Raw genomic sequence first — 21,425 nt, forward strand, 5'->3', positions numbered from 1 at the left:
AAACAGCGTAGCGCATAGATGGAATCTAGCGCATACGATAAATAGGTTAGCGCGTAGGACAAACAGCCTAGCGCGTGGGTCTTTTTTAGCGCATTTCGTGTCTGTTTTAGCACATCCAGGAAAAATTTGTGTTGTGGTCGATCTAAAATGTGGTGTTTTTGTGTGTCTGTCGTGTTTTTGATGCATGTATCCAATATGAGCATTTGTATAACTTGTTTTGATGTGAATGTTTCCAAGTTATGTATAGATATCAAACTATTTGTGGGGATCAGAACATGATTTATTTTGTGTTATCTGTTTTAAGTTCAAAATGCATATGAAAGCCTGAGTTGTTTTACAAGCCGGTATGGGTTGGAAACTTGAGTTGTTTTACAAGTTTTGATATGGGTGGGAAACTTGAGTTGTTTTACAAGTTTGTGATTGTGGTACTTGAGTTGTTTTACAAGTTTTGATATGGTTTTTGAGAACTTGAGTTGTTTTACAAGTTGATATGAAATGATAGGTTTTTGAACGTGATGTAGATGAGCAAATTTGTTTCATGTATTTGATGTGAGTTGTATTTTGATATCTTTTTGTTGATGTGGAATCTGATATTGGATATGTTTTGTTTGTTGACAGGAGCGATTGGGGATCGTGCAGTCGAGGGAGAGATTCCCGAGACCATGGACACTGATACCACGTCTGTCACAGGCAGACTTAGATATTATTGAGAGGTGTGGATTGACCTCACTTTTGGATATGCCTCGGTTCACTATGAACCGGGGACTCTTGACAACACTGGCAGAGAGGTGGCATAGTGACACGAACACCTTCCATTTTGCCACTGGGGAGATGACCGTGACACCAGAGGACTGCTATCGCATCCTGCGTATTCCTGTGGTAGGAGCTATACTGCCCTATGAGCAGACAGAGGAGGGCGGCACAGAGGCACTGCGCTGGATTTTTCATGATGAGAGTGTCTGCGGGTATGAGATCCCGTGGCAGGAGTTCCTGGATCTTGATTATGCACCGCTGCCATCTGTATTGGCAGGATTTATTGGAGGATTCCTTTGTCCTGATCGCAGGTCAAAGGGATTTTCAGTGGGATGGGGGCTGGTTCTGGAGCAGATGGTCACACAGGGCCAGAGATTTGCATGGGGGTCAGCGATGCTGGCCCACCTTTACAGGAGCCTGCACGAGGTAGTATACCTCGGTTATAGCAGTTTATCAGCAGGGGTGACACTCTTACAGGTATGGTGCTGGGAGCATATTCCAGCAGCGAGGCCACTGGTAGACAGGGATAGGCCCGTGGGGGCAGCTTATGCATATGGTTATAGAGGCCTAGTTGTCCAACGTAAGCTGGGCAAACTAGAGCACTGGAGGAGGGTTTTTGATGACATAGATACGGTCACCTGGAGACCGTATACAGGGTGCGAGGTATGGGCTGAGGATGGGATGGAGATGCCGTTCATTTTTATGACGAGGCATTTGATTGGGAGGACCCCGTTCGTCATTGAGCGGTTTTTGGTTACCCGAGTTTTGAGGCAGTTCGGGAGGCAGCAGGGTGTTCCACAGGGGACGTGCTTATATGCACGGCGGCAGCAGGATGTGGCCGATTGGGGGCCGACTATTGACAGTGCCGTTGCGATTGAGGAGTTTACTGGTTTGGCCGGGCAGATCTGGGACTATGCCCCAGAGATACAGGATGCTGGTATGACTGACGAGTTCGCTCGTTTATTTGCTGCGCGGGCGGTTGCGAGGATCTCAGATCCAGAGGAGATGAGACCGGTTTTTGATTCGGATGGAGAGGAGGGAGACGGGGGAGATGAGGGGGATGATGGGGATGATGGGGGTGATGGAGGGAGGAGGAGAGGGAGAGGTGTGCAGAGGGCGGTACGACAGGGCCGGATTGAGAGAGGGAGGGGAGGATTGGCCATTGGAGCCGGGAGAGAGGGCAGAGTCACAGAGGTACTAGCGACAGTAGGAGGAGGAGAGGAGGAGGTGGGGAGACCAGTGCAGAGGAGGAGGATAGATATTCTTCCACCTCCCGTACCCAGGACAGGCCGAGTGGGGGGAGTGGCGCCAGTACAGGTACCGTTATGGGTTCGAGTGCCGGGACACATAGAGGACGCCCAGATCCGGATGCTTCAGATCACTGTGCAGCAGCTGCAGGCACAGATTTTGACTTATCAGAGGCAGATCTCTCAGTTGATCACTGAGAGAGATACCGAGATGGAGTGGCGGGGGCGAGCAGAGGAGGCCTTGGCGACCGTACAGAGAGCTGCAGCGGGTGGTCCCTTGAGAGACACCCTGAGAGAGATGACACGGAGTGTGCAGGAGGCTGCATATTACAGGTGGCACTATGAGGAGGCGGTTCCCAGAGAGCGGCGTGTAGAGAGCTTTGCGCAGTCGAGATCGAGTCGATCTCGAACTGTCGGGACACGATCGGAGAGCCGTGGAGTGACAGGGCCAGTGGGACAGGACCCTCCTGCCGATCCGGGTGCGAGCGTCTCAGGAGCCAGACAGGATCCTCCTAGAGATCCAGGAGCACGTGCATCAGGAGCTAGACCATCTCCATCAGGGGATAGTCATACTTGAGAGACATGGTCTCTATTGTATTTTGAGCAGTGTATTCTTTGTACTGGACACAGTTGTGACACATTTTGTAGATTTTGATCATTTTTTAGGGATATATATATAGAGCACCATTTTTGACCGATGTGATGTGTTTATGGATGTATGTTTTATGTGTGCTTCTTCCTTTTTACATGATGATGTAATGCTTATATACATGATGTAATGTATGATATATATGTATGTTTTTGTATGTTATGAGACGTATCTTGAAAACGAGATGTATGATGTTAACATGCTGCTTTATGTAAGATGATGTGTAATGATGTAATAATGATAGATGGGATAATAATGAGATGCAACTTTTTATAAAATGAGATGCAACTAATTGTAAAATGATATGCAACTAATTGTAAAATGATATGCAACTAATTGTGTTTGGATCATCTCTCATTCTGTATTTGCCATCCGATATAACCATTCATTTGCTTTCTTTGTAAATATCATCATTGAGCATTGATTTGTTTAGGATATGTTGAAAATTTATACAAGCATAATGGTATAATTGAACCATAATGACCTGAGTAAAATTTACATGATTTTTAATTTTGCAAGATAGCACAAGCGCCAAGGTATATTTGAACCAGGACGACCTGAGTGCGTATTGCGTAAACAGACAAGAGTAGATCATTTATAATGCGTGAAATGGGATCAAGCCTTCAGTGATATGGATCACATCTCAAGGCAAATATTCACACAGTACAAGTGATTGCCTCCTAGACAGAAGACTAAGAAAATTTTGGAAGTTCCTCATGATCTCGGGCTTTGAAGCTTTTGATGAGAAGATTCCAATTTATTTTAAAAAGTTCAAAATGTAAAATAATCAAGACTTTAATGCGATAATGCAACATTTAGTATTTCAGAAAATCATCCATCTTTGAGTTCCTTGTGTATTGTTCGTGTTTTGGTTGTTTGTAATGAAGTGCAGTTGTGTTTGTTGGATGTCCTGTGTCTTGAGATTTTACAATAGTTGGAATGTCTTTGAATGTTTGCAAGTTTGTGAATAGTTTAATGCGCTAAGGTGAGTGTGTGTCTGGATATGGCTATGTACAGTGATTTCCAAGTCATGGTGTGGTACGATAAGAGAATAGATACAGATAGATAACTCAGGATAGTGACTACGCTAAGTATATCCTGGATGGATAGAGGCTAAGTGTCGGGCGATGGCCGATAGCGTGTTGATAGATAAAATGGCATGGATATAGAGAAAGGAGCCGGGCTTTCACAAAGGCGCCTGTTTACCAGGTTTTCACCATTTATTTTTATTGTACTTTGTATTTTGACTTTTTCTGGAGTTTTGTATTTTTTTGTTTGTTTTGGCGTTTTCCGTGCACTAGGCTACCTTAAGTATAGTACTTCTTTAGATGAATGCTATTAGTTGGATCATCAAGCACATCTCCTTCAAAATTTGTTAGCTGATAAGCACCTGATCCATAGACTGAAATGATGACATAGGGACCCAACCAGTTAGGTTCAAATTTCCCTTTCTTTTCTCTATCTTGCTGGTTTCTTGGATTTTCTTTTAAGACTAGATCACCAACCTTGAAGTTACGAGGAATGACCTTATGATTGTAGCTCCGGCACATGCGTTGCTGATATGCTTTGAGATGAGTATAAGCATGTTGGCGTCTTTCATCTAATAGTTCCAATTCTTGCAGTCGGTTGACTCGATACTCTTCATCTGGAATCAAACCTTTCAAAGAGACTCTGAGAGATGGAATTTCTACCTCCAAGGGTAAAATAGCCTCTGATCCATATACCAAGGAATATGGTGTTGCCCCTGTAGGTGTGCGGATGCTAGTCCTGTAGGCCCAAAGAGCTGGATTGAGTTGTATATGCCAATCTTTGCCTGCATCATTCACTGTTTTCTTAAGGATTTTTAGGATCATTTTGTTAGATGCTTCTGCTTGACCATTTCCTTGTGGATAGTATGGTGTAGAAAATCGATGCTGGATTTTGAATTTTTCACATAGTTCCTGCACATCTTGGTTTTTGAAAGGTCGTCCATTATCTGTGACAATTGAACTTGGAATACCATATCTGCAAATCAGATAATTTAAGATAAAAGAAGCAATTTGTTTCCCAGTCACTGTGGTCATAGGAACTGCTTCAATCCATTTGGTAAAGTATTCTGTGGCAGTTATAATGAACTTGTGTCCATTTGAAGATGAAGGATGTATTTTGCCTACCAGATCTAATCCCCACTGACAAAAGGGCCAGGATGTGGTAAATGGTTGCAGTTCCTGTGCTGGTGCATGTATCAGATTGCCATGGATTTGGCATTTAGGACATTTCTTGGCGAAATGATATGAGTCTTTTTCCATGGTAGGCCAATAGTATCCCATTCGTAGAAGCTTTTTAGCAAGAGTAGTGCCACTCGAATGTGTACCACAAATACCTTCGTGAAGCTCGTGTAAAGCCGAATCAGAATCATTACGATCAAGACAACGAAGAAGAGTACCATCTAGACCTCGACGATATAAGGTATCAGCGGTAAGGGTGTAACGGGCAGCTTGTCGGATAAAGTTACGTTTTTGGTTGCGGGATTGGTCAATGGGTAATATATTATGCTTGAGGTAGTCATATATTGGTCCATATAACGGAGAATCTGAGCCGGTTAAGGCATATATAACATGAGATTCAGAATGGTCATAGGCGGGAGAGAACAGTTGCTCTACCAGGAACTCATAACGACTCTGTTGTTCTGGAATTTGTAGTAATGAAGCGATCGTAGCCATTGCATCGGCTGCTTTGTTATTTAACCTAGGTATTTGCTCAAAAGTGATGTGCACAAAATACTGTTTGAAATCATCCACCATCTGTTTGTAGGGCAGTAGCTTATCATCCTTTGTCTGATAGTTGTTGTTGATTTGATTGATGACCAATTGTGAGTCTCCATAGACTTTTAATTCTGTGATCTTCCATTCGACGACCATTTTGATGCCTATGACCAATGCTTCATATTCAGCCATATTATTTGTACATGGAAACATAAGCCTGTATGATCTTGGCATAGTGTGTCCTTCAGGGGTGATGAATAGAATGCCAGCCCTTGAACCATGTTGGGTATAGGATCCGTCAAAGTATAGGATCCATTGTTTGGAGGAAAGAGCAAAAACATCCCCGTCTGGAAATTCAATGTCCATGATTTGTTTTCCTGGTAGCGGTGTGTCAGCCAGCTGATCTGCAATTGCTTGTCCCTTGATGGCGCGTCTTTCTGTGTAGTGGATGTCAAATTCACTGAGAATCATAACCCATTTAGCTAATCGGCCTGTGAGAGCTGCCTTGCTGAGTAAATATTTGAGAGGATCAATTTTGGCTACTAGCTTGATAGTGTGTGCTAGCATATAATGTCGGAACTTTTGAGATGCAAAAACAACTGTTAGGCAAGCCTTTTCAATGAATGTATAATTGAGCTCATATCCATTCAATGTTCTACTGATGTAATATATGGCGTGTTCTTTTCCTTGTTGATCTTCTTGTGCCAATAATGCCCCCAGTGAAACATCTGTCGTTGATATATACAATATAAGAGGCTTTCCTGCAATTGGTGGTACTAGAACTGGTGGATTCATCAGGTACTGTTTGATTTGGTAAAAGGATTCTGCACATTTAGTCTCCCATTTGAATGGCACATTTTTGTGTAACAAGTGGTTAAATGGCAGACTTTTATCTGCTAATTGAGCGATGAATCACCTGATTGATTGAAGTCGCCCTTGGAGAGATCGAAGTTGACTAATATTCTTTGGTGGTGGCATATCCATGATGGCTTGTACCTTTGCTAGATCCACTTCAATACCTTTAGCTGAGACGATGTAACCTAGTAACTTGCCTGATGTAACCCCGAAGACACACTTTTTAGGGTTGAGTCGGACTTTGAATTTCTGCAATCGATCAAAGATCTTTGTTAGGATGCCAAGATGTTCAGCTCTGGTGAAAGATTTGGCTAGTAAATCATCCACATAGTCTTCCATAAATGTGTGCATCATATCATGGAATATGGTTGTCATTGCTCTTTGGTAAGTGGCTCCGGCATTCTTTAAGCCAAAAGGCATTACATTCCAACAGTATGTTCCCCAAGGACAGGTGAATGCTATTTTGTCTTGATCTTCAGGAGCTATTTTGATTTGATTATAGCCTGAGAAACCGTCCATTAATGAGAGCATTGCATGGCCTGCTGTGAGATCTACAATTATATCAATACTTGGTAGAGGAAAGTCATCCTTTGGGCAAGCTTTATTGACATCTCTGAAGTCGGTGCATATTCTGATACTACCATCTGGTTTTGAGACTGGAACAATGTTAGAAATCCATTCTGCATAGTCAATAGGTCGGATGAATCCGACATCTAATAATTTCTTTAATTCCGTTTTGACCATGAGTGCTATCTGTGGATTCATCTTTCGTAGTTTCTGCTTGACTGGCTTGACCCCTACAGAGATGGACAAGTGATGCATGATTAGGTGTGGATCCACTCCAGGCATATCAGCATATGACCAGGCAAAGTTAATTTGCTGTCCTTTAAAGAAGATGATGAATGCCAATCTTTCCTCTTCGGTTAGAGATTCTGCAAGGTGAATGTTTCTGACTGCTTCAGTGGTACCAATGTTGATTGATTGAGTGGGCTCAATCAATATGGGTGATCGTTCATGAAAATGTTCAGGAAGAGTGTCAAGTCTCCCATCATTAGGTGCCTTAAAAAGGTTTTCACCCTCAGATGCGTCCTTTATTTTTACTTTTTTGGGATCCATTGCTGCCATTGACTGGTTTTCAGCATTAGATTCTTTATTTGATTCATTTTTGTGACTGAGAGACTTGACACTCCCTGAAGAACAAAAGTCGTTATGCGGTTCACTGGTAGAGCCTGTTTCGGGATTTACGGTACATAGGTAGTGGATAATAGATTCATCATCTGGAAAAATTGGGATATCATGAGTCTCAGGTTCAGTCCAGTCGATGAGATCAGGGAAGACAAGTGGTAAGGAATCACGGGGTGGGTCAAGTTCAGCTACTGTAAGTGTTAGAATAGAGTTATCATCGTGATGGGTTTTGTTTTTAAAGAAATTTAGGGTGTCATCGAGGTCTTCGATGGTATCATCTTCTACATAGACTTGTTCGTAATATTTCTGTTCACTTTCCTGAACATCATAGATATGTTGTGGTCCAAATTCGAGAGGTCTATCTTCTGCGTTATGTTCTTCTTGAGAAATGGATATGAAATCAGTATCGTCTGGGATATTTGTAGTAGTATCTGAACAGGTACCCCATTCATATTCATTTGAATCTGTCTCATAGTCATCATCCCAAATTCTATCTGTGTTGTAGACAGGTATGTTGTATGGCGAAAATAAATTCTTGATGATAGATACTATTTTGACATTCTGTGTTGATTCTGTATCTGATCCATCTTCTACATTCTGGATTTGTTCATAGATTGTGCTTCCTCGGGGAGGAATGATGGGTGCTTGTGATGATAGGATTGGTTCTTGAGCCATTGGTGTGTGAATATGAGCCACTGCTGCAGATATGGCCTTCTTATGATTCAGAAGCTTTTCCTGATGTATCTTCTGATCTTGGCGTTCTCTTGCCTTACGGATTGTTTCTGCTGATTCAAAAAGAGCTTCCTGCCATGATTCTTCTTTGTATTTCTTTTTTTCTTTCCATTGAGGTTTTGTATTTGTATGTGGCGGCCTTTTTAATAGGAAAGTGAATTTAGAACCTAATCCTGCCTTATTTCTACTAGGTTGCGAAGGAAGATCTATAGGTTCAGTGACTCCTTCTTGGCGTTTCCCAATAGGTCCTTTACCGCCATATCCCATTTGTTTCATGATCAGGTAGCCTTTTCCATATAAGTGTGTTGGTAGAACAATGTCTAGAGCGGCCACTCTATTAGCTTCTTCTTCATCTTTGTATAACCAGTTAAGAACATCTTTATCTTCTGATTCATGTGCTAGAGTCCCCAATTGGATGAAGGTACCATTAAATTTAGTTATGGGCTGAGTTGCCTGATGTATTGATAGAGTAGGTAAACCATGTGATCTAGGTGATGTTGGCAATTTGGTTAAACACAAAGGCTCCATAGAGTATTCGCCCATGCCTTGGTCTTTGATTTGCATTTTCTGTTTGAAATCTCCCCATAAGGAGTTGGATTTTGCTAGTGGTAGATCAGGTGTCGAAGACTGTTGCTTTTCTCTGTTATAAGGAACCAAACTGTCTTGGGCTGCCCCCATTGTATTGCAATGTTGAAATGGATTGTGATCAGCTGATATGGAGATTTCCTGTCCATCATAAGGAAATTTGACACACTGATGGTATGTAGAAGGTACTGCTTGCATTTCATGTATCCAGGGTCGGCCTAGTAAGATATTATAAGTGAGATCAATATCTAAAACTTGACATATAGTATCCTTTTGCACTGGGCCTACCTGAATAGGTAATATCACTGTTCCTTTAGAGGACCGTTCCTCATCATCATATGCTTTTATGGTAATCTTTTTACAAGGATCAATAGAGTCTTCTGAGAAACCTAGTGCACGGATAAGCTTTAAAGTACATATATTAAGTCCGGCTCCTCCATCTATTAAGACTCTTTTGACACGGTGTTTGCAAACAATGACTTCAATATGTAGAGGAGTATTATGCGGATGACTAAATGAAGTATTATCATGCTCTGAGAAAGTGAGGTTATGAGACTCTGTCATGTGGGCCACCATAGCTTGGAATTTGTCTGTATCCAGATTTTGAGGTACATTTGTTTCTAAGAGCGCTTGCTCCAATATGTCTTTGTGTCTTGGAGATAGCTTTAACAATTCCAGGATAGATATCTGAGCCGGATTTTTTCGCAGCTGAGTAACTAAGTCGTATTGGATCTTGGGTGTGGTGGTTGGAGGTGCAGTATGCCCCTTTAAGACATATTTCTGGGTCCGGGTTGTTATATTGACAGATTCATGATCACGTTTATCTCGAATGGTTATAACATTGACTTGATGGTCTTCAGCTGATATGTGATTGATTGTGTTGTTGTAGATGTGATTAATACGAGCTCCGCGGGTATCGTTTGAAGTTGATGCTCCATCTTTATAATTTGGTAAAGGATCTTTGAAGGCTTCGTGATCATTATTTGTTTTGAGACCATCCACTGTTAAGTCCCCTCGATCAATCATGTCTTGGATTATGTGTTTCAATCTCATGCACTCGTTTGTTCTATGACCTTTGTTTCGATGAAAATCACAATAATGGGAATCATTCCACCAAGGTGGTTTGATCGGGGGTTCATAATTGTTGATTGGAGGTAAAGAAAGAACCTTGTTTGCTAACAGCTCTCTAAATGCGGACTCTAATGATTGGCCCAATGGTGTGAAAATACGCTTATGGAAATTGTTGGTGTTGTTGCGTGAATTGTTGTTAGGCCCTGGATTCAGATTTTTGTTTTGATTATCATTGGCATTGTTGGTGTTGAGTTGTCCTTGAGTATTGTTGGGTGTATTGGGAGTAGCATTTTTAGGATTTTTCGTATTCTGAGTATTTCCTGATAAAGCAAGCACTGGCTGTTTAGATTTAGGATCATAGGATTCATTGTTGCCGTCGTTTTTGTTTCGAGTCCAAAATCGAGTTTTGTCTAGATTGGTATTGTTTTGGTTATTGTAGTTTGATGAGTTCGTTCCTTCTTTGTAGAATTTGAGTGTTCCCTTTTTGACACAAGCTTCCTCTACTTGGATGCCATTTTCAATTAACTTGTCAAAAGATGGGATGCATTGAAGTTTGAGTCTGTAACTCATTTCCCCATTCAAGTTATCAATGAAGATTTCCATTTTCTCTCTTTCAGGAATATCGCGAGGATATCTTGATACCATGCGTCGCCAATGTTGAAGGAATAACATGAATTTTTCATTGTTCTTTTGTTTGGTGTTGCAGATATCTAACATGGTTATGGCATGTTGGATGTTGTAAGAATAATGGGTGATGAATTTGTTGACTAATTCGTCAAATGATCTAACAGGTGGTGTAATCTTGGATAACCATTCCATTGTTTGTCCTCCCAGGCTTCTTGGGAATAACCTCATCAGATACGTGTCATTATGAGCAAATTCAAGACTCATAGTACAAAATTCTCGAACATGATCTCGAGGATCACCTTTCCCATCATATTTATCAAATTTAGGAATGTCTGAGTTTGGAGGAAAAGGTATCATGTTTAAGCTTCTGTCAAATGGATAAGGACAGATTTCGTTTATAGAATACCGCACTGTTGTCCCTTGTTGCATATCATGCATTTGTCTTTGCAACATTTGCATCTGTTGAGTAAGAGCAACCAAAGGCGTATTATCTTGCCGAGGGAAGAGTTCTTCCCTTGGATTTGTTCTCATTTGAAAAGGTGTAGCAAATGGTATGTGTTGTTCGGGGGTTTCGAACATAGGTACTCGCATTTGTGGTATATGTTGTTCTGGAATACGTTGTTCAGGTATGCGAGTCTCTTCTTCCCTTTGTTGTTCTTGATATGTGTATTGTTGAGATCCTGTTTGAAAGACATTTGCGTTGAAATCTTCAGGAATTTTGACACCTTTGCTTGTAAGCATAAGCAGATATTTTTCTTTGTCATTTTCCATGAGTTTTTCAATGAGTTTTTGGAATGAAGGATTTTCTTGGCATTCCTGAAGAATTGCATCAGTAATTTCAGGATCTTCTGAAGATGGAACTTCAAAAGGATTTGATAACCTGCGATTCATACTTGATTCCGCGGGTGTCTCGCTTTGTTTGTTTCGTTGAGAACGAGTGACAGACATTTCAATAGAAACTTTCAGTGATGAAAGGAACAAAGTCCTCGTTGATGTTTTGCTCTGGCGTTGGTGGTTCTGGTCTAGGTGTGTTATATGTGATGCACTCGTCGGGCAGGAATGCTGGATTGATTTTTCCTCCGCGGTTTATCTTTTGATTAAAAGCAGACTTTTGACAGTATGCTCTTGTTTTCAGGGGTTCTTTGTCAAATTCGCTGGATTTGTTTTGGATATAACGTTTGACGTGATAAAGAAATACCCGATGGGATTTGAAGAGTTGATGATTGATGTATAAAAATTTATTTCTCTTGATGAATTCGGAAAAGCTTGGTTGCTGTTTCTTTAACGTGATGTTGCGATAGAGGTTCTTCTTTCTCAGAATAAGGCGATTAGTCATGCATGAGTGATCAATGATTTCCTTTGATTGATTTGGATTCAGTTGATTCTTGTTTTGAAAATTTCAAATTTTACTTTATCAGAATGAAGGTTTAGCTATTCCTTCACGATAAAGTATATCAAATGATATGGATAAGAGTTTCCCAATCTGGAAATTGAATTTGACAATTTGGAAAATTTCTAGACAAGTGTTTTTGAGATGAGATCCGTAAGATATTTAAAGGATTGAATTGACACTGATGATGACAAGTTTCCGGATTATGATAGAAAAGACATCCTCTAATGCTTGATTCGTTTTCAGATTTGGACACCCTTGTTTGACGCAAATTTGACTTGAAAAATAGTTTTATGGCTTGTTCCTGTCACTCTGGTTTGATGAAAAACTGTGTTTGAAATATTTTTGAGATTTTCAAAAATTTTGGTTTTTCCAACTCTCTGTTTTTCTCCCTTTTCTCACGCGCTAAAACAGTTGTTTGATGCACTAGCAAATTTTCTCAATGCGCTAAGAATATTTACCTACGCGCTACTCTGCCCCTGGTTACGCGCTAAACAATTGATTCTGGAAAATTTTGTGTGGTTGACTGTGAAATATGTACGCGCTAAACTGTACTTTCCACACGCTACCTGGTTTGGTTAATGCGCTAAAACAGAGATTCCACGCGCTAAGATGCTCGTTACACACGCTAAAACAAACTTTTTTTGAAATTTGTTGTGAAGTTTTTCTGAGAATTATGCGCTAGACTGTGACCTTGACGCGCTAACTGGTTTGGCTAATGCGCTAAAACAGAGTTTCAACGCGCTAAAATGTTTGTTACACGCGCTAAAACAGATTTTTTTGAATTTTGTTGTGAAGTTTTCAGAAAATTGACGCGCTACACTGTGACTTTAACGCGCTAACTGGTTTGGTGGATGCGCTAAATCAGAGATCCTACGCGCTAAGATGCTTGTTACACGCGCTAAAATATTTGGTCTCTGTTTTACTTTCAATTGAAACGCTACTGTTTTTGTTGGACGCGCTAGTTTGTTGTTCAGATGCGCTAAAATAACTGTTTGACGCGCTAATATGTTGTGCTCACGCGCTAAACTGCCTTGATTTTTCCTCTTGGTGCTTTTGTGATGTTTTTGATTTTTTGTTGAGAGAATTATCAAGTAGGATGGATGATTTTCTAAAATACAAAATGTAAACATGGCATACAAAGTATAATCATTTTACTTAATCTAACATAAAGTGTATGTTCTGTCGAGGATGTTTTCGAATCCCCAATGTTTTAACAGGTTGGATACAAGATAAACACTTCAGAAAGACTCTTTATTCAAGGGTCATAAGCAACATCATAGCTCACTAGTCTCGATACTCCGTCAGCTCAAACAGCCGTGTCACCCCCTAGAGGGCGCCCGTTTTTTTGCCTTTTGCCAGAAGTTAACCCAAAGTGAATTGCTTCACAGTTGAGTAGTTATCTTGGGAGATATATGGTGAGTAATCTTGTGGGCGGATTCTTCCCCACCCTTGCACTATGATGTTACAAATGTTTGGATACTGACTCAGCTCAAAGTTTCTAATGCTAAGGTTCTTAATCAGGCTTCCTGTTCGGCCGTCAGTGATAAACTCCCTCAGGAGGCTTCCCAACCTTTAGAACAAAGGCTTTACGTATCTCAAGGATACTGGGGGAAGGCTAATCGCTGCGCGCAACCGTTGAAAAGGACTTTCGTCACTTTCCACATTTGATTATAGTGGGTTGGAATTCTTGGCGTCAAAGCCGTTCCCTTCACACCGGCCATAAACGGCTTTAAGAGTTGAGTGCAACTCCTCGGGAAGGCAGACCTGCTAAAGGATTTATTGCTTGAATAAAAGAAAGCATAAGAGTGGTTTGGCTTTTTGGTCACCCAGTTAAGGGGAGAGCATATACCTTCCACTTTCGATACACGACAGATAAGTTGTTCTTTTTAGCCTTCAAGACAATGGTTTGCTAACCTCTATTTGGAGATGTTGCTCCAATCAACATGGTGTTCTTTTTAACCCTTTATAGCAATGATTATTTAATCTATGGAAAATAGATCGTCAACAAAGCAAATTTCAATTTTCGAGGTCAACGAAAGGAAAAACGTTTTGCTTGTAAAACAAATCTCCTCGCTTTTCCTACAAGAAATTTGTTAAAAATCCTGCAAAAGAAATCGGTTAGTTTGTTTCGGGGGACTTCCACAAGTCTAAAATTATTTGTTCGGTTACACAATCTTTTTGTTGGTTTTGTTGTTGATGCGCTACAGAACAAACTGTACGCGCTACAATATTCGGTGGATGCGCTACTGTCCCGTTTGTATGCGCTATCCTGTTTCTCCGAAGCGCTACTCTGTGGCTTTGATGCGCTAATTTATGGTCTGGTTTTTCAGCGACCTGTTTTTCGGGAATTTTGGAATTTAATGCGCTAACTGTCCGTTCGGATGCGCTGGAAGATTTAGTCTAAGCGCTTGTATACTGGGCCGATGCGCTAATCTGTCAGGTAGAAGCGCTGATCTGTGTTTCGGTTTTTCTCGGAAAATGGTGAATTTCTATGCGCTAACTGTTTGCTGAGACGCGCTAGTATAGGCAGGTGAAGCGCTAAATCTGTGGGTATATGCGCTAATCTGTCATGTAGAAGCGCTAATCTGTGTTTCGCCGGCGTCGACACCTACAGGAAAATATGTTAAATAGTATCATGCGCTAAGGAATAGTTTGAACGCGCTAAGACAGAAAGCCCACGCGCTAAACAGTAGGCTAGAAGTGCTAAACTGTTAGGCGGATGCGCTAAAATATGTCTTTGACGCGCTAATTCTAATTTCCCGCATACCTGCAAAACTCTTCAAATTCAAAAAATGATAGGTTATTGGGGTGCGTGCCCCACGGTGGGCACCAGAAATGTATGTGGGAAAAATGGATTAATAAAATTTAAAATGTGAAAAATACGTAAAATACCAATCCACACACACACAGAGGACTTCTTGATGCAAGCTATGGAGTAACGCAGTGTTACTCAGCTTCCCAAGGAGGGTCCCATGGTTCTCTATCTCACAATGTCCCTCAAACCAATGTTTTGCTCTCAGATTACTGAGCAAAATGGTCTAGGGATGGCAAATATGAGAACGAGAGAGATTTTTAACTGATCTTAGTATGAGATGTGTTATAAGCTAGATGAGATGCTTGAAATGCAACAAACTAAATGATAAGATGACAGGGTTAGTATGAATACTATCCTAGCATACTATATTTAATCTATGATTGAGCTAAAATGATAAATAAACTACTTTAGCATGCATGTTCATGATTAATTTATGATGTAAAAGAGGCTAAATGAGGAGCATATGAAAGCTTGAAACAATTTGAGCATAAGTGTGATGCTTCAAATTTGAAAGATGATTGATCAAAATGGAGGAATGAGAGCTCTATTTATAGCACAAACAGGGCAATGGATGGCCAGGATTGAAAGGTTTAATCAAGGGCCAGGTTTGAAAGTTGGGGATCCATGTGCACAATTGGCACCAATGACATGGTGACAAGTGTCCACACCAGATTGGGTTGAAAGAAGAGGTTGGAGGCATTAAAGGCCTGAGGAGACCTCATGGTTATCTAAAGGCTAAGGGTCAAGTCTAAGTTAGGTTTACCCACTGAATTAGGATCTAATCCAAAGATAAACCTTTGTGCAAATGATTAAGAGATAATCATGGTCAAAGCATTAATGACCTGATGAGACCCTTGGGTTGGGTAGAGGTTGAGTCAAAACAAATGTTTTAACCATGTGGGAGGGTTTGAAATAACCATTAATGGTTATTGGAGACTTTGGGGATTAAGTGGTTGAAGGGTGGAAGCCTTCAATGGTTTTCAAAGACTTTAGGGTTTTTGGTGGTTGAAGGTTGAAAACCTTCAATGGTTATCCAAGACTTTGGGCCATTTGAGAAGTGACCTCCCTTTGCTTAGGGATGTGACAAAGTTTAGAGGGGGTTTAGGTTAATTAGAATTGGTTAGAAGATTCTAGAAGGGATTAGGAAGGGGTTTGGGATTTTGCAAGTGGATGGGGGATAATAGGATTTAATTGAATTATTTGATTTTCATTCAATTTGGTTGTAATTAAATAAATTTGATTTATTCAATTTAGGATAACTATTTAATTAAATTTGAATTTAATTAAAAGTGGCTAGGGGGATTTAATTGAATAAAATGATTTATTCATTAAATGGTATAGTGAATTTTATTTAAATAAATTGAATAATTTATTTAATAAAATAGAAGAATGTGGATAATTTAATTAAATTGGATTTAATCAAATAGAAAAATGAACATAAAATATTCATTTAGGAATGTGGTCATTTTTATACGTCTACAATAGTTTTTGAAGAGCCAGACAGAAGAGAAGTATATGTTATATGATGCCAAGATCTTTTGACAGACCTAAAATCTTCCAGCTAGAGACAAATAATTCCTATTCCATTTAGAGAGCTTCTTTTCTATCTTATTCCTTACCCATTCCCACATTTCTTTTAGATTTGGGAGGACAGAGAATGGGATGCCTAGATATTTAACAATATGAGAAGGGCCCAGCCAGTTGAGAGAGAATTTTGAGAGCCAGTTTGGGGGCTATCATCCCAGCCAAGTAGGTTGGATTTGTGCATAGCTATCTTGCTTCCAGAGGCTAGGCAAAATAGCTCTATATTTTTCAGCAGAGCAACAAGGTTTTCTTCATCAAGTTTAATTAATATTGCAGTATCATCAGCAAATTGGACATTACAGATTTCCTTTTTCTTAGGTAGTGAAATGCCCCTGATAGGAGGAGTGACAGAGGAGTCTTTAAGTAGGTAGAATATTTCATCAGTAGCTAGGACAAAAAAGGCTGGGGCTAGGGGGCATCCTTGCCTGATAGATCTGGTTAGTGCAAATTTGGGGGATCTCATTCCATTTACTTCGAAAACGGCATTAGCATCACATAATAGGGTTTTTACCAGTTTACAGAACCCAGGGGGAATCCTAGCGACTGGAGCATCTGTATAATATATTCCCATTCTATTCTATCATAAGCTTTCTCAAAGTCTATGAGTAACATAGCCCCATTCTACCCTGACTCTTTTGCCCAATGAAGTGATTCCCAACATGTGATTAAGTTCTCTAGTATATACCATCCTTTGACAAATCCCGTTTGAGTAGAGCTGATAATCTTTGGTAAGATTTTTTCTAATCTGCTTGCTGTCAATTTCGCTAAGATCTTGTATGACACATTTAACAGTGTAATGGGTCTCTAGTTTTTAACCAGGGTTCTATCACCCTCTTTAGGAATGAGCTTAATAAGGCCTTGGTTTATGTTTTCTCCCAAGGACCCATTATGAATAGCCTAAGAGTATAGAGCATGAAGATCATCCACAATCCATTCAATATTATCTTTGTAGAATTCTACTAGGAATCCATCAGGGCCAGGGGATTTGTCATTATTGAGGGCCACTATAGCTTGTTTGATTTCTTTTTTAGAGATAGTTCTTTCAAGCATCCTTCTATCTTCTTCCTCAAGGAGTTTGGGGACTAAAGACAAAACTATTTTCCTTGCATTTTCCTGCTCTTCCTTAGCTGGTTCTGCAGAGAATAACTTCTTGTAAAACTGAGAAAAGCACTCTAGAATCTCATTGGGCTCAGGGAGGTTCTTGTTCTCTTCCCATATGGTGTCTATTTTCTCTCTTGCTTGTTTCATTTTGAGCATCTGGAAGAAAAACTTAGATCCCCGATCCTTAGTATCTAGCTAGTTTAGTTTAGCCCTTGTTCTCCATCCTTCGATTCTTTGGTTTTGAAGCCTTCTAAGGTTAGTTTTGGCCTTGATTAGTTGACTGGTGAGTGTTACATTTTTCAGACCCTCTTGAAGTTTGGATTCTGCCAATTGTAAGGCTCTGTGCAATTGCACCTCAGATACTCTGGCATCTTTAGCTTTCTTTTTGCCTACCACCTAACAAAGTGAGGTCCAGGTTGTGATATTTTGATTCCATCTATCAGTGTTTGTCAATTGGCTGTTTCCATATTTGTTAAACATTCTGACCAGGTACAATGCACATTTTAGATCACCATCTTTTAGCAGGCTAGTGTTCATTCTAAAATTTGAACTAGGGTTTGGTAGGGCCAATTTAGAATTAGTTACCTTTAACCCAATCATAATGGGGTGATGATCAGATAGTGTATACGGTAGAAAACATACTGAAGACCCTCCTCATTTTTAATAATTTCAAAAAAATCCTTGTTGAAGTAGAACCTATCTAGTTTGCAATAGACCCTCTTAGTGTACTGTTGGTGGTTACACCAGGTGTACCAAATTGACTTGTGCTCCTCTTTTTTACCTGCTATTGGGTTTGTTAATCTCATTTTGTTTACCATCCTCTCCCAGTGAATTCTCTCTGCACTTCTCCATTCCACCTTGTTCCCTCCTTGTTTATCTTGAGCATTGATTACCATGTTAAAGTATCCTCCCAAGAGCTAGGGGATGTCATCTAATTTAGCAATCCATTCCCACATCTCCCCCCTTTCTCGATAGTCATTAGATGCATAGATTGAGCAGAGACCAAATGTAGTACCTTCATTCTGTATGATTACCCATACTGCCCTATCACAAGGGGATTGTCCCCATTTGATAACTTTATTCATCCATTTAGGATTTAACAATATTGTAGCTCCACCCTTTCCTTTAGGGTGATTGGTGAAGAAGGGGATGGCATCCCTCTAGATGGATTTTAACCCAATTTGTAGAGAGAATCCTACCGATTTTAGTTCTTGGAGCATAACGCAATCAATTTCCTTGTGCATATTTAGAAATCTTTTGACCATATATTTCCTGTCAGGGGCCTCTAATCCCCCGATGTTCCATGAGATGGTTTTCATCATTAAGAGGTCGCTTCAGTATTGTCCCCTAGGGATTTAAACCCTTCAAAGCATTTGGGCCATTCCTCAGGTTTAGAAAGATGGCTGGCATCAAAGGCCATAGTTGATAGTGGTCTACCTCTCTTCTTCCTAAGTTCAGAGAACTGTTCAAGTCCCAAGGACTCCTTCCTAGTTGTATTGTCTTTACCTACCTTAGGAGATCTTTTCCTCCTTTTTTTCTTTGTTTTATTACCAGCTATCTCTTCTCCCCCATCCTTGGGTCCAACCTCAAAGGTTCTAGGGTCAAGGGAAAATGAAGTCTCCCTTTCATTATTGCTAGTCATAGTTTCTTCCGACTGTAACCTAGGTTCATTACCATGCCCTTTCTCTAGGGGTTGGTTAGAAGGAGAATTGGTAGGCCCCATCTCCCCATTAGTGCTACCAGAGGTCATTTTAGGGGGTCTTGTATCCCCTCCACCCTTTGACTCGAATGAAGTATTTTCAATATGAGGGGTGTTCATATCTCCAAAGGGGTCATTTATATTATCTTTAGGTTCATGAGGGGAGTGGTTGACCATCTCGATGGCACTGGTGGTAATATGAGTACCACCATCTTCCTCTTCGATCAACTCTTGGAGGAAGGGTATGGTACATGAATCAATCTCCTTCTTTTGGTTAATTAATGTAAGTTCCAGTTGTTTCCTATGTTCTGCAGCCATTTTCATTTTGTCAAGGATAATCTACTGAGTATTTTGCTTCATGGGTCCACCCATATTATTGGAGAAATTGCTATTATCTAGTTCCACTGATTCAGGTTCACTAGCAACTACAGTAGCTTCTTTTAATGCCGATTGGTACTTGAGTATAGATTCGGCAATTGAGGGAGGATTGCTGGAGGGGCACGGGTGGGTTTGTGGTTGGGAAATAGGGGGAGTAGGATCAGATGCGGGTAATGATTCAACAACCCTAGGTAGTGAAGAAGGGTCGACAGGAGGGGATGCAGAGGAATTAGGTTCATTTTTTTTTCCTCCTTCGAGTCCGGGTGAAGGTGGTTTCTACTGGAGGTCTTCTTGAAGGAGGTACCATTTTTCTTCACCATCAGTGGGAAATTTTTAATGTAGTGGCCACTTCTTCTACATCTATGGCATGCATTAATCCCTCCTAAATATTCTAGGGGGGCATGAGAATAGCTTATTTTCAATACAAATGTCAATTCCAGAGGGAAAAGTTACTCCAGGGTTGAAGGCAATGAGTACCCTCGCATCCATATGAGGTAGTAGAGTAGCCAATGAGTCAATTTTAATGACTTTTCCAAGTGGTTATGTGATTTTAGAAATACAGTTCCACAAAAATGGGGGGACATTTTTAATAACTACCCATTTAGGGTTGGAGAGTGCCATTATTTCCTCGTTACATGCAAGAGGGGTCCAAGGAATGGTCCTAAAATAGGCATTACCTACACTCCAAAATTGTTTATCTACAACCTTCCTCTACATTTCTTTATCACGAAAGAAAATAAGAAATAATCCTTTTTGTAACATTCTACAGAACAAAAACTGAATTCCAAATTTAATACACCAAGTATCTTGAAACCATTTATTAAGATATTGTCTAGATGGTATTTTATCTACATCTAGGGCTGCTAGAAAAATCGTAGAATCCCTAAGTCTAGTAATTTCTTTAGAAATACATTCAGTCATAGAGGAATTAGGTTTAATGATGACTCTTGGAGCCGAGGCAACCTCACCTTCTTCACAATTTTGAGCTACTGCTGCATCTTGGGTTGCCTCTGGTTCGAACCTCACCTCGTCTGGAAAGGTCGTGCGGAGCCCTTAAACGGCTTAACTGAAGGTTTTTCTGCCATTAGTGGATGCCTTGTGGTTATTAATCCCATCACCATCTGTTTCTTTCTCCATTAATGGAGCCATGAGCAGACTAAATGCGAGGGCCTCCCACTAGGTCTAGGAGCCCCTGGGCAAAGAGCTGACCTGTAGCCAAGGACCATTCGTGTGTGCCCTTGGTTGCAGAGCTCCGCCAAATTTTTTCTTTCATTGAGATTCTTAATTTTTTAATTTAATTATTATAGATTTTAAATATATCAATCACTAAGGGAGAGGACCTAGTAGTTAAGCATGTCCCAATAGTTGATATAGCATTTGTTAATTTAATGTCCAATATTTTTATTATTATAGTACTAGTAACTGTGACATTAAAGTAATTAGTGTTGATAATGAATACTATTAATTGAATGAGATGTATTCTTTAAATCCCAAAAGTTACAAATCATGTGATGCCACATCAATCTACCAATAAAACATAACTTTGTGCACAACTATGGGTCTAACTTTTTTTAAGACTATTTTGGGCACCTCAACAAAAAAACATCTTGATGTGCTAACATATTTGTGGAATGGCTATCCAACCCCTAGAATGCACCAAACATCTATTATAATGTATTTATAATGTGTAAGGGATAATATATTTGATGATGTGAATATAGAATCTTAATTATAAATCTAGGGGACTTTCAAAATAAGCTGATATAAAAAAATAAGATTGATTTGAAATTGACACATAAGACTTTTAAAGGTACAAAATTAGAATGCTCAATTATTAAATCCTCTCACTTGTTATAATTTTTACGCGATAGGTGTAACTCTACAATGGCAACATGCTTCCTTAGCCATAACTCTAAAATGACAATGGGCTTTCTTGTTTGTGTAAGAAAAACAAACAAGTCTAATGTAAATGCATTACACGTTTTTGTAGATTTAAAGGTGTTTAAA

This window comes from Cryptomeria japonica, chromosome 7 (assembly GCF_030272615.1).
Source record: "Cryptomeria japonica chromosome 7, Sugi_1.0, whole genome shotgun sequence".
Taxonomy (NCBI): domain Eukaryota; kingdom Viridiplantae; phylum Streptophyta; class Pinopsida; order Cupressales; family Cupressaceae; genus Cryptomeria; species Cryptomeria japonica.